The 14,237-nt window shown below is 42.5% G+C and overlaps 1 protein-coding gene across 2 annotated transcripts in view; it reads left to right on the forward strand.

Moving 5' to 3' along the window:
• Window positions 1-14,237, forward strand: part of TMEM178A (transmembrane protein 178A) — a 50,213-nt gene that overhangs the window by 20,700 nt on the left and 15,276 nt on the right. Inside the window, exon 1 of one of the 2 annotated variants that reach the window (XM_025454089.3) lies at window positions 9,012-9,250. The exons of the other annotated variant lie outside the window; for it this stretch is intronic. The gene's annotated coding sequence lies outside the window, so the exon portion shown is untranslated. Of the gene's footprint in view, window positions 1-9,011; window positions 9,251-14,237 lie in introns of those variants that run through there. 2 annotated transcript variants of the gene reach the window in all.

A 14,237-nucleotide genomic window follows, 5' to 3' on the forward strand; every position in this document is an offset into this window, starting at 1 on the left:
CTATTTGCTTGCCCTACGCAAGTGGGCACGGCTGTTGGCCAAGGTGCCAGGGCCCTCAGAGGGCACCGTGCCAAGCCGTGGGTAGGAAGTCACCTTTAGGTGCCAAGACTGGGAAACACAGGTACTCAGGAGCCTTTCAAGCTAACAGGTGGTCCTTCCACTTCTAGTCTAAGGCTTTTTAAAGTCATCCCCCCTGAAGAGGCCGAAAACATTGGGGTCCCTGGAACCTTGGATATCTTGCCCTAGGCTTTGAAAACCCAACAAAGGCAAAACAGAAGTCTTCTGGCAAAGGAGAATAATCCAGAAAGGATGTTGCCAGAGTTAAAAGAAAAAAAATTTTCTCCAGGATTTTCTTAAATTAGGTTTTCCTTTTAATTACCTAGTTATCCTTCAGAAACTTGGAACAGTCCCATTCCTTATCAACATATTCCTTGTCAATTATGCACAGGCTCAGGCTTCTGGTGCCGAGGGTGATGCTTAAGTACAAGGCAGCTGGAAGTTTTCCCCTTGGGTTGTGGGGAGTGTCAGGAATGCTAATGTGCTACGGCTCTGGGCTGAGCTGGTAGCTGAAGGGGAGGCCTCACTGAGCACTGGGCTTGGGGGCAGGGCGAGGAGCAGATAAGAGGCTCTGGGTCTGCACAGCCACCCCACCTCCTGCCCCCAGCTGTGGGGGAGAGGGGGCAGGGTGGCTGGCCCCACAGGGTGAAGTGGGGGAGCTGGGCATTAGTCTTTAATTTTTGTGATTCTCATGGACCCTGCCTTCTCCCCGGTTCTAAATATTATATTCTCAAACAGAGGATTGAAGTGATGCTTAGCAAAACCGCTTATTGGCACTTTTTTTTTTCCCTGTCTGGCTGTCTGTGTCATTCATGCTGCCTGATGTAAAATTAGGGCTGGAAACATTGTGTGGGCATGTTCTGATGAGGTGTGGGCTGGAATGTGGTGGGGCGCGTGTGTGATGAGATTCAACAGGATCAGGGGTGAGGTGCAGCTCTGGACCATTTGTGAGTTATCTTGTCCTCTCCTCTCCGTGTCCTCTGAAGAGGCTTCTTATGACTGCAGGGGATCAGCACAGGAGGTCAGAAAGAGAGGTACAGCTCTGCTTCACGATGTCATTGGAACTGGACTAGAAGTATGTTTGTATTTTTGGCTCAGGCACCTGATGGTTATTTTGGTGGTTGGAACTGTGTGGGTAGGTGGGTGAGTCCTGGGAGGAGGAGGAATGGGGACTCCACTTTGGAGTGTGCATCTGTGAGGGCGGGCCCTTTCTCCCTACGCAGAGATTCCCAAATGGATGGCAGTTCCAACTTGGTCAAGGGGGAGGGGGAGGTTTTCCCTTCCTATCTTCACATTAGGTATTGAATGCCAACCCGCCAGTCTGGGGCTCAGGTGTGTCCTGGGCTCTGGGGTTACAGAGACATGCAATCTCTAGCCTCCGTGGTCCTCCCCCCATCCCCACCCACTTGTTCTTTCTCCTCTGCTACTCCTGTGCCCCTCCTCCTGTTTTTCCTCAGCCTTAGTCAGGGGTTTTAGGCACCTGACCACCTCCTCAGCAAGCAGGGGAAGAAATCTTTGCCTGCAGAGCTTTCGACAGTGGTTTCTTTGAGTCTTTCTGTTTCCTTGTGGGGAGAGGGCAGTGTGAGAGCAAAGGGGATGGAAATAGAGAAAGAGTATTGTGATAATCGCAATGCCATATGCCAGCCTGCTTTATGCTTGTCCCTTTAAGAGGATTAATTAGGCATCATCAGGTGTAGTCATAGTGATTCTCATCTGACAAAGTCTGTTAAGATATCTGAGATTGGCATTGGAGGGAGATGCAAATTCAATACCAGCTCTGTCACTTGTTAGCCGTAGGCCTTCAGACAGTTTATTTAAACTCACTGAGCTTTAGTTTCCTCCTCTTTAAAACAGAGGTAATGATAGAACCTATCCCATGAGGGAAATGTGAGTAAAACTTTGAGCATAGAGCGTGGTATATAGCAAGGCTTCAGTAAATTATTATCACAGCTATTTAGTTATGTGGCGTGGGCAAGCCGCTTCAGTGATCTGTACCTTGTTCTTTTTTTTTTTTTTAATTTTTATTTATTTATTCATGAGAGACACAGAGAGAGAGGCAGGCTCCATGCAGGGAGCCCCATGTGGGACTTGATCCCAGGACTCCAGGATCATACCCTGGGCCAAAGGCAGGCGTTCAACTGCTGAGCCACCCAGGCATCCCTGTACCTTGTTCTTTTTTGTAAAAGGAACAGAATGTCTTCCTTATGTGACTTACAAGGATGTGTGGTGAGGCATTCTGTACATAGCATGACATACTACATGATAAATAAAAGCATGCTTATCATTTTCCTATAACCACACTAAAGCAACTCTAGTGGTCTCACAAGTGTGCTTGTCTGGCTACAGATTTCTGTCATGACTTAGGGATGCCTGTGGAGCTGCTAGAGGAACCAGCACTCACGGGAAATAGTGGGAAAGGCTGCCAAAGGCAGGGGGTCTCGCCCAAACTGCCATCTTCCTACCGCTGCTGCAAATGGCTTTGGGATTTGTCTTCTTCCTAACATAAGTTTCTTGCCTCTGGAAGGTGGCGAGTGCCATCCTCTGTTCTTATTGCAGTGAATCCTTGATAATTCATTCAATTTGGAGATTTCATCCCCTTTCACTTCTGGTCTCTGGTGTCCGCCAGGCCACCTAACTATGACCAGGCGGGAGAAGGGAAAGGAAATGAAATCAGACTTGTCAGTTGTGCTTGATCATGGCTTAGGCTTGATCATTACTTAGAAAAAGTTGAAAATATTGTTTCAAATCAATTTATATTGTTTTTTGAAATTGATTTCAATAGCCTACCAAAGCCCAGGAGTACAACTCTATCAATTATTGAGCCAGCAATAGAACAGGCGCTCTCTATAGTTCCTGAAGGCTGGCTCTAAAGGGCTCCTAGTTTCCATTTATCTTGATATGTATCTGTGACACGTCTCATCATAAATCCAGCAGCCCATCTGGTGAAGGGGACACAAGAACATTGTTCATGGTAGCAAATATGTTTAAATTTTTTCACAGTTTGAGCAGAGCTATTACCCTTGTCTATACCATCATAAATTAGCTCTACCAAACATTGCTTTCCTAATCTCCATATACACTAGTAATTAGTCAATTCAGCTTGATCCAGGGTTCATTTTCATAGAGGAAACAAACTTCTGAAAGTGTAGCTCAATTAGAAAGATTCTATCAAGCCACCTGGAATGGGCCAAGAGTGCATTGTTTTTAAGGATAATTTGCCCTGAAACACAGCCAGCCCTCTCCAAAATGGGCAGTCTTTCTCCAGTAAGCTGCTCTTTTCTGAGTTTTTGGGAAACTGCTAAAGCCATCAGAGTTTATGGGTCCCCATGTGGCAGGTGGGAGATCTCTCTCTCTCTTTCTCTATCCCTCTATCCCTCCTTCCACCCTCCCTGTTTCACAGTCATGGGTTTCAAGTTGTTAGTTTTTCATTTTGTGGAACCATATTCTAGATTCAGAAAGTAGGTCCTCTGTCTAAAAGACACTCCCTCAATAAATGTTGGTTGAATGAATGAATTAATGAATGAGTGAAAGAAAGAATAAATGATGAGATGATTGACTTTGGTGGTCCCTGATTTTACACTGATACTTGGCCCTTAATTTTTTCCCAAATGCTGGAAGTGAGGATGTAATTACACATACCACAGTCCCTTGGGTCAGGACTCACACTTCACTGGTCCTACTTATAAAGAGAGCAGGAAGAGTGTGTGAATGGACACTGTCTCCATGGACCAGGCACTGTTAGGACACTTGACATATGTTATCTCATTCGGTCCTCATAACAATGCTGTAAGACTTTACAAATGAGGAAATGGAGACTCAGAGTGGTTGAGTGTATTGCTCTAAGTCAGCTGGTTCCAAAGCCAATATTCTCCTTTACACTTTAATAAAAATTATTTATTCATTTGAGAGAGAGAGAGAGCATGAGTGGGGGAAGAGGCAAGTGGAGAGGGAGAAGCAGGCTCCCCACTGAGCAGGGACACCCCCTCCCTCTGAGATCATGACCTGAGTCGAAGACAGATGCTTAATTGACTGAGCCACTACCCAGGCACCCTCTCCTTTATACTCTTGCATGCTGCTTCTCATAAGCACATATTCAGTGTAGAAAAAACTCATATTCCCAAGTTTCTCCTAATATTTAGGAGTATACAGGTTTAATCTTCCAATTAGAAAAAGTCCTATTCATTGATGTCTATACTAACTGAAGAAGTCATACTGAAGAGTGAATAAAGCTTAGATTTGCTTCCTACACTGACTGGACATCATCCAGAATCCAGAGGATTTGAATTTCAGGTGTATATTAACAACAGCTTTAGATTCATGTTACTGTATTAAAACAGGCTTTGTTCGAACTGTATTGATCTCTCTGAGGTCAGCCTGTCATGACCAGAGCCAAGAGTAACCAGCAACAACTGTTGGTCTGTCCCTGTTACACGGTATCCCCCGAGGGGAGGAAAATACCACAGGGTACTAGTTGGAGCATCCACAGAGCCAATAGCTGGATTTGGTTTCACATGAGTCAGGGCCTGGGAAGAAGATATGGGATAGGGTGTCGGTTCTTGCCCGTGGCTGCCTTCTTGCCAATGGCATAATCATCTTCGCCCTGCCCACATTGGCAACTATGAGCGGAGAAGGAATAGAACCTATCTCCTGCTGAGAGAGAAGGTAAAGGCAGGGAGAGAGAAGCAGAGCACACTCCCCCCAGTAAGCCACGTAAGATCCCATCCTCTTTAATCTCCAATCATGAATCCCTGTCCTACCTGTGAATCGCCAACTGTGTACCATGATGGTTCTGAGAAGTGGAGAATCCCTGGTTTTGATTTTTCAAAATTGTATTACTTTTTATTATAGCTATGACATAATAACTACATTGAGGGAAATTTAAAAATGAATTCAGCCAACTGGTGGTCATCACCGCCTTAACCCCATGACAGTTTCCACTCGTGCCCGGGATCATGCTTGTCTGAGCACTGTTCTTTCTGGTTTGCTCCACTGACCATCCCTACCCCTTGCCTTTTCAACTTCCTGTGATGATGTTTGCTCCCCCTGCAGTATCTGTCAGGCTGTCATTGAACCCTCCCCTCTTTGGCCCCTAGAGATCATGTGTTTACAGTACAAAGAACTCACCAGAGTCTTGCCTTTTAGGAATAATCCAGTTGTCTGGGTTTGTGCAGATAAATAAAGTAGCAGTAGCAGTAGTAGTAATAATAATAATGACAATGAGGATGGAAGCTAACAGTAACAGTATGATCTGTCTCTTTTAATCCTCCTCTGAGATAAAGGGACTACCCCTGTCCATATATTACAGCTGAGGAAACTGATGCCCAGAGAGGTTAAGAAGCTTGCTAGGGACACCCAGCTAGGGAGTGGGGAAGCCAGCGTGCAAATCCAAGCTGTTTTGCTTCCCAGAGAGTATAGAGTGAACACAGATACAATTTCACACAAGTGAGAAGCTGATTCTCCATTACTAATAAGAAACAAGGATAGCAGAACAAGGTAGTATGTTGTGGAGAGAGAGTCGAAACATGGAACAACTTTCACACCTCTCAGGCGCTTCCTAGGTTAAACACTTGCTCTCAGTTGCTTTTACTGTATTTGGAGTCTTATTCACCTTCATCTGGAACTTTCTCCTATACAGTGGCCACTAGCCACATGAGACCCTTGAGCATTTGGGATGAGACTTACAGGGAAGGATCTGTGCTATAAGTGGAAAACACCAGGTTTCAGAGATTTAGTGTGAAAAATGTATGTAAAATATCTCAGCTAATAGGGGCGCCTCTTTGGCTCAGTCGGAAGAGTATGGGACTTGTGATCTCAAGGTAGTGGGTTCAAGCCCCACATTGAGTGTAGAGATTACTAAAAAAGTAAAATGTAAAAACATCTCACTAATAATTTTCAAGACACTGACTGTATGTTAAATTAAAATATAATACACTTAATCTTACCTATTTACTTTTATAGCGTGGCTATTAGAGAATTTAAAATTCTCTCTATGCCTTGCAAATTCTCTATATTTCTACTGGACAATGCCACTCTACGGTCACTAATTTTGTCCCTTTCTCCTCTCAATTCTGGAGACATGGTGATGGGTTTGCCCTTGAGGCTTGACTTCAGGATTGGTTTCGGCCATTTGAGGCTTAAAAGTCAGTGTTAGGCTGCTAAACTCACTGTATTTGGTTTATTTACCTAAGGGAGGGCTGTTCACATCCTTTAAAGGAGGTGACGAAAAAAATCTTTTTGTCTGCTTAGCACCTGATTCCCTCTGAAATTAAATCCCTTTGATGAGGACATGACAGCTACCCTGCCCCGTGACCCCAGGATGGATCTTTCCTTTCAGACCGGGATGTGTGCAGGTAGAGCTGGTGGGAAAGAGCTCTTCATTTTTCTGCCTGTGGGCCAGTTATGGAATTCCAAGTTGCCTTTGAAATGTTTTAGGAAACAGTGCAGACTGTTCACTGACCCTTTCATCTGGCGGAGAACCCGAAGCAACAATTACACTGCCGTTGTCAGCAACTGTTGCTGCCATAGCTCTTAAACATCAGGGATCCAGAAAGAAGTCACAGCCTCAGTTCTTCAGGAACTTGGGACACGCCAAGGGAGGCAGACTTTCTGATCTATTAGGAAAAGACTGAGGAATCGGGAGCCAGATTGGGAGGCTCAGCCTCTGACATCACAACAAAGCCAGAGAACGGAGTTAGGGGCATGCACTGCTGTGTTCCTTCGAGAAGGCATTTTGTATGAAGGCATTGAACCTGGAGGGGCTTAGGAGGTTTGAGGTTATGCCAAGGTGATGGCCGTATGGCTCTACAAAGAAATGGGCTGACTCTGCCAAGGCACATACCTGGGAGGGGTGGAGCTAGCCCTGGGCACCAGATACAGTGAGCATCAGTGAGCTGGGAGTGGGAGGGAACAGGGATAAATGACGGGTTGAGAGCCTGGGTTTCATTACAGGGAAGCCAATGGTATGTTCTTGGATAGAGGCAAGCTAGAGCCAGATGATGGAAACCTCAGGCTTTACTGCTCTTGGGGACTACCCTCTGCTCCCCTGCTTTTTCTCATCTTCTGTTTGCCCAAGTGTGGAGGTTGGTACATTAGCCCAGCATTAAAGCTATTTAAGAGACAGTTATGTGGCATTTACTGTGTGCTGGGTACTTTATTTTAAAATAAATACATAATTCTACAATAAAGACATAATTACCTTATGGGCAGTAAAACTGGGTCCCACTTATAGTAATCAATTTAAAGAAACACATTAAGTATGTGATACTGTAAATGGTAGGTGGATATAGCAAAAATCTTAAAGGCTTTCATATTCTGCATTACAGATGGGCCACCGAGGCTCCAGAGGCTCTAGATCTTCACACAGCAGATTTATCCAACAGTGGCATGAGGGTGGGTTGGAGGGTGGAGGGAAGAGTGGCAAGGAGGCCAGTTGGCCAACAATCCGGGAGTGAAGTGATGGGAGTTTTGCACTGAGCATGAGTGGAGAGAACACGCCAGAGCCCTTGGTTAGACCACTGTTTAGGCAGCTGTTGCACACGTCTGTTTATCTCTCTGTACACCTGGCTTAATCTGTGAAGCACATTGAGGGTGCGGACTCCTAGCGTGTGGCAATAGTTCTGTGTGGTAAATGTGAGTAGGTGCCAAGAAATATTTCATAACCAAATGCTGACAGTCATCGAGTTCTTCGGCGGGCTGTATCCCATGCTAAGTCCTTGAGTGAACTCTTTCATTCCTCACAATAACAGCACACACTATCTGCTGCTCTTTCCCCTCTTTTACAGATGAGGGAACACAGGCTCAGAGAGGTTAAGTGATCTGCCAGAAGTCACACAGCCAGGATTCAAATCCAAGTCTGTCCGAGAGCAAGGCCTTTAGCCACCACACACATTGCCTCATCATTGACTGGTACTGTGACTTTTTACAGCATCTTCTGCTGTTTCTCACGTTTCTCCCTCATTTCACCTAGGGTATGGGTTTCTGTAACCCAGCTTAGAATTTGATTCATCTGTCTAAGCACCAGAAACAATAGAAATTCACCAGACCCATGCCTAACCTCCATGCGGCATATTTATGTATCTTCTTCTGTGGTTTATATCATCATTAAAGTGGCTCTACTTGGCCCTTTAAGAAGCTAATTAATCACTAAATATAGATCACAACTTGTTCTTTTCAACCCTCTGCGTGTTTCTTCGCCCCATTGTGTGATGCCATCTGGTGCTATGAGCTCATGCTTTTTGTGTTCCTTTGCAGGGAGCCAGATTCATTGCTCTCTATGCCCAGAAAGCCAGTTAATTTCAAAGTTTGCATGCATGGCTTTGAAAAAAATTTGAATCTAATGCCTCCTTGTGGATTTTCACAGTATCACTCTTTAACACAACATTGCATGGAACGTCCGTCTTTACCGCCATCCACGTTAGATGCGCACACTGGTCTTTTCATCATAAAGGACCTAATTCGCCTTTGGCAAGCTGTCAAGCAACTCCACGTCTTTTCCTGTGTGATTTTTGTCAAGTTTCATTTTGTCAGTTTGAAGTGTATGCTGTAGGAAGCCAGACCTTCGTAATATACTCACCCCTTCGGGTCTATTGGACTTTCTGCTATGGCAGCAGAACAAGTGCTCGAGAACAAGAGCATCAAAGAGCTAAGGCCGGCCTCAGTCTGCTGCTGGTCTGTCCGGCTCCCGCCGTCTCTGATTCTGCCTCGAGTCTCTAATCGTCTGTCCAGGGAATGGAGCGCAGGAGCGCTTGCCAACTCCGCTGAGATGCCCTGGGCTCACCCCGGGCCGCAGGCCGCGGCTTGTTGAATGCAGCCTGTTACCCTGTAACCGCACAGTCCAGACCTAGCCACCCTCCACACCTCCTTTCTCGGCTCATTTCAGAGCGCTTGGCAGTTTAAATTTAGCCTGGGAGCCTAGTGGGAAGGAAAGGTAATTTGGCTCCGAGCACAGCTTACCTCACTCCTGGCAGCCCGGATGCCCCCGGGGAAGCAAGGGAGCCCTGGCCCCCTGCCTACCTCCTTTCTGCGGCTCTTCCTCCCGGGATCCTACCTGTTCCCAGCAAGGGGCTGAGGCCGTGAGCCCCGGGAGCCCCGCAGCGATGTGAAAGGAGCCATGCACGTCCCTAGCGGGGGTGTCCTAGGGGCAGCCCCAGTCCACACCCCGTTCCCAGCACTGGGCAGCCTCTGTGCCATGCAGGTAGGATGCAGTCACCCAGTCACCCCCGGAGCCCAAGCAGGCGCCAGATAACAGTTATTGGGAAGCATGGATAATATATAGACAATTCGTAATTGTCTCAATTCGTAATCAGCTTTGTTTCCACAAGAGCGTATGTTGTTACTAAATTGATAAAATGTGTTTTTTCACTTCAAATCGATAGTTTGCTTACTAACGACAGTTCTAACCACTGACAATTAAGATGCACTTCAAAAGATTAAGGATTTTGAATTTTCCTGAGCGAGTAGTATGCAAAGTTTGGGGAACAGTACATGTGTTACTACTTTGCAATATTATGGCCTCAGGCTAGTTACTTAACATCTCTGAACTTCGGATTTTTCTACCTACTTAATGGAAGGAATCATACTTTTTTTTTTCTTAATGTGGTTCATGTGGTTGTGGATGAGTATCAAATAGATTTTGTCAAAGGCTTTTTTTGCATCTATGAGATGAATTTGTGGTTTCTGTGCTTTATTCCATTGGCAAGGTCAATTATATGAATTGATTTTCATATGTTGAAACAATTTTACATTCATGACATCAATCCCACTTGGTCATGATGTACAATCCTTTTTATATATTGCTGAATTCAGTTTGCCAGTGTTTGTTGAGGATTTTTGCATACCTCTTCATAAGGAATATTTTCAATTATTCTTTACTTGTGATGTTTTTGGGTTTTGTTTCGGGAATAATACTGGCCTTCTACATTGATTTGGGAATTCTTTTTTTTAATGTTTTATGAATGATTATTAATTTTTAAATATTTGGTAAAATTTACCTGTGAAGACATATGGTCCTGGACTTTTCTTCATTGGAATATTTCTTTTTTAAAGATTTTATTTTTAAGTAATTTATACCCAAGGTGAGGCTCAAACTCACAACCCCTAGGTCAAGAGTTGCATGCTCTACTGACTAAGCCAGCCAGATGCCCCATCACTGGAAGATTTTTAATAAATTATTTACTAACTCAATTTCTACCTATTATAGATCTATTCAGATTTTCTTTTTCTTCCTGAGCCACTTATGGTGGTTTGTGGCATTCTACAAATTTTCCACTTCATCTATGTAATATAATTTGTTGGCATATAATTTTTTCATAGTATTCTCTTAAACTTCTTTTTCTTTCCATAAGATTATTGGTAATATCCTCTGTTTTATGCCTGATTTTAGTTACTTGAGCCTTCCTTTTATTATGGTTAGTATAATTAAAGATTTGTCAATTTTATTTTTTTATTTTTTAAAAGATTTTATTTATTTATTCGTGAGAGACACACAGAGAGGGGGCGGGGGAGAGGCAGAGACACAGGCAGAGGGAGAAGCAGGCTCCACACAGGGAGCCCAACATGGGACTCGATCCCGGGTCCCCAGGATCAGGCCCTGGGCTGAAGGCAGCGCTAAACTGCTGAGCCACCCGGGCTGCCCTCAATTTTATTTTTTATTGTTTTTTAAAGATATTATTTATTCATTTGAGAGAGAGAGAGAGCACGAGCTGGTGGGGGGAGGTAGAAGGAGGCAAAGGGAGAGGGAGAAGCAGACTCCCCCCTGAGCTGGGAGACCAGCGTAGGGCTTGATCCCAGGACCTGGAGAGCATGACCTGAGTTGAAGGCAGACATTAACCATCTGAGCCACCCAGGCACCCAAGACTTGTCAATTTTATTAATCTTAGTACTAATTTTTGGTTTTGCTGATTTTGCTATTTGTCTATTCTCTATTTCATTTATTTATACTGTAATTATATAATCTTTTTTCTTCTGCTTAGGATTTAGTTTGCTTTTCTTTCCTTAGTTTCTTAAGGTTGACAGGTTATTGATTTGACACTTTGTTTTTTAATGTAGGCATTTGCAGCTATAAATTTTCCTCTAAGCATGTTAGCGGCATCCCATAAATTTTGGTGTGTTGTGATTTTGGTGTTTGTTTTCACTAAGGTGCTTTTAAATTTCTCTTGTGATTTTATTTTTTGACTCACTGGTTGTTTAGGAGTGTGTTACTTAATTTTCATAAATTTGTGAATTTCTCAAATTTTCTTCTGTTATTGATTTCTAATTTCATTGAAGGATGGTTAGAGGACATACTCTATATGACTTTAATAATTTTAAATTTATTGAGATTTGTGGTCTCTCCTGGAGATTTGTGGTCTGTCCTGTATGTGCACTCAAAAAGAATGTGTATTTTGCTGTTGTTGGGTAGAGTGTTTTATAGATGGCTATTTCTCTAATTGTTTTAAAGTATTGATCAGGTCTTCTGTTTCCATGTTGGTCTTCTGTCTAGTTGTTTTGTCATGTTTGAAGGTGGGATAACGGGACGCCTGGGTGGCTCAGCGGTTGAGCGTCTGCCTTTGGTTCCAGTGTGATTCCGGGGTTAGGGATCGAGTCCTTGTGGGGAGCCTGCTTCTCCCTCTGTCTGTGTCTCTGCCCCTCTCTGAGTCTTTCATGAATAAATAAAATCTTTTAAAAAAATGAAGGTGAGATATTGAAGTTTCCAACTATTATTGTTGAATTGTCTATTTCTCCCTTCAGCTTTTGCTTCCCATATTTTGGGGGCTCTGTTCATGGGTAGGTGCATATCTGTTTATAATTTTGTAAATTCCAAGTGGATCGACCATTTTATCATTCTAAAATGTCTTTGTCTCTAGTAACATATTTTTTTCTTGAAGTTCATTTTGTCTGATGTTAGGACAGCCATTCCTATCTCTCTTTTGGTGATTGCATAGTATATATTTTCCCATACTTTTACTTTCAGCTTATTTGTGTCTTTGAATCTAAAGTGTGTCTTTTGTGGACATCATATAGTTGGATCATGTTGTTTTATTTATAATGCTAATCTCTGTCTTTTGATTGGAATGTTTAATCTATTTAAATTTAATGTAATTCCTCATAAGGGAGGACTTAGGTCTGCCATTTTGCTCTTTTTTGTATGTTCTTCTACTTTTCCAGTACTATCTTCTTCTGTTAAGTAAATGTTTTCTAGTAACCTTTTAAATTCCCTTTCGTTTTATTTTCTATGTATATTTTTTGTTATTTTCTTAGTGGTTATTTGTGAATTACGATTAACATTTTAATTTATAACAATCTGGTTTGGGTTAATACCAGCTGAATTTAATTTATATATAAAAGCTTTGCTGCTTTACAGCTCCATTCCCTCTCCTGTCCTTTGCACAGTTATTATCATACAAATTACGTTGTATGTTCCTCAACACAGATTTATAATTATTGGTTAATGCTTTATATCTTTTAAATCAGATAGGAGGCAAAAAGTTACAAAACACACAATACATTTATACTGTCTTTTATGTTTACTCATGTCATGACCTTGACAAATAGTCTTTTTTTTTTTTTTTCAAGTGGACTCAGTTACTGTCTTTTCATTTCATTCACATTCCCTTTAGTCTTCATTATTGGACAGATCTAGTGACTAGTGACTTATTCTCCCAGTTTTTGTTGAGCTGGAAATGCCTTATTTTTCCTTCATTTCTGAAGGATGACTTTGCTGCATACAGAATTCCTGATTATCTTTCTTTCAGTGCTTTGAATTCATCATCTCCCTTCTGCCTTCCATAGTTTCTGATGAGAAATCTCTTCTACTCTTTTGAGGAACCCCTCTATGTGATAAGTTGCTTTTTTCTTGCTTCTTTCAAAATTCTCTCTTTGGCTTTCAGTTTGGGTGTGGCTCACTATAGAGTTTATCTTATTTGTAGTTCATCAGATATAAGGATGCATGTTTTTCATCATATTTGGAGAATTTTTGACAATTATTTCATCAAATATTCTTTTTGCCCCCTTTTCTCTTTTCTTCTTTCTGGGATTCCCATTATACTCACGTTGGTATGACTGGTGGTGTCTCACAGTTCTTGGTGGCTCTGGTTATTTTCTTTACTCTTTTTTCCTCATTTTCTTTAGACTGGACAATCTCAATTGACCTATCTTCAAGTTTGCTGATTATTTCTTCCATTCCTCTAGTGGACTTTTCAGTCATTTTTTTTTTCTTTTTATACTTTCTGTCACTTTACTGATATTCTGTCTTTGGTGAGACATCATTCTCATACTTGCCTGTAGTTCTTTGGATATGATTTCCTTTAGTTCTTTGTACATATTTTAAGCTGCTGATTTAAAGTCTTTATCAGATAGGTCCAACATCTGGGTTTCCTCGATGATAGTTTCTACTGATGGACTTTTTCCTTACCCTTGGGCCATATGTCCTTGTTTCTTTGTGTGTTTTGTACTTTTCTGTTGAAAGCCTAGTATTTGGGCGCCTGGGTGGCTCAGTCAGTTAAGCATCTGCCTTCGACTTTGGTCATGACCCTGGGGTCCTGAGATCGAGCTCCGTGTCAGGTTCCCTGCTCATCAGGGAGTCTGCTTCTTGCTCTCTTCCCTGCTCATGCTCTCTCTTGCTATCTTTGTCACTATCTCTGTTGCTATCTCTCAAATGAATAAATAAAATCTTAAAAAAAGAAAACAGTATTTAAAATAATATGAGGTAGCAACTCTAGAAATTAAATTCTTCTTCCTCAGGGTTTGTTATTGTTTTACATTATTGCTGTCAGCTTGTGTTGTTAAAGAAAGAAGTATCTTTCTTTAATTCTGTAAAGTCTGTATTCTTTGTCATCTGTGACCCCTGAAGCCTCTGCTTGACTAGTTTCATGTGAAGCTGATGGACAGAGATGTCCTTACTTGCCTGGAACTAAGAAGTCCCAGTCTTTGCTGGTGGGCTCTGCGTGTATGTTGGGTTAGTCTTAAACTCTGCCTTAGCCTTCACTCCCTGATTACGTGGAGTCTCAAGGTCAGCTTGAGGATGACTATCAAGTGGAATGACAGTTTTGAAAAATATAGATGCAAGATAATAATACATTTGCAGTGTATTATCTGCTAGTATTCTCATAGCAGATGGTTTGTTCTTCGCAAGCACAGGCATTTTATGGCTTATAAACATCTAACTTATATGTAAACACCTAACTCATATGCCTTAGACCACA

Source organism: Canis lupus, chromosome 17, assembly GCF_003254725.2.
Source record: "Canis lupus dingo isolate Sandy chromosome 17, ASM325472v2, whole genome shotgun sequence".
NCBI lineage: Eukaryota > Metazoa > Chordata > Mammalia > Carnivora > Canidae > Canis > Canis lupus.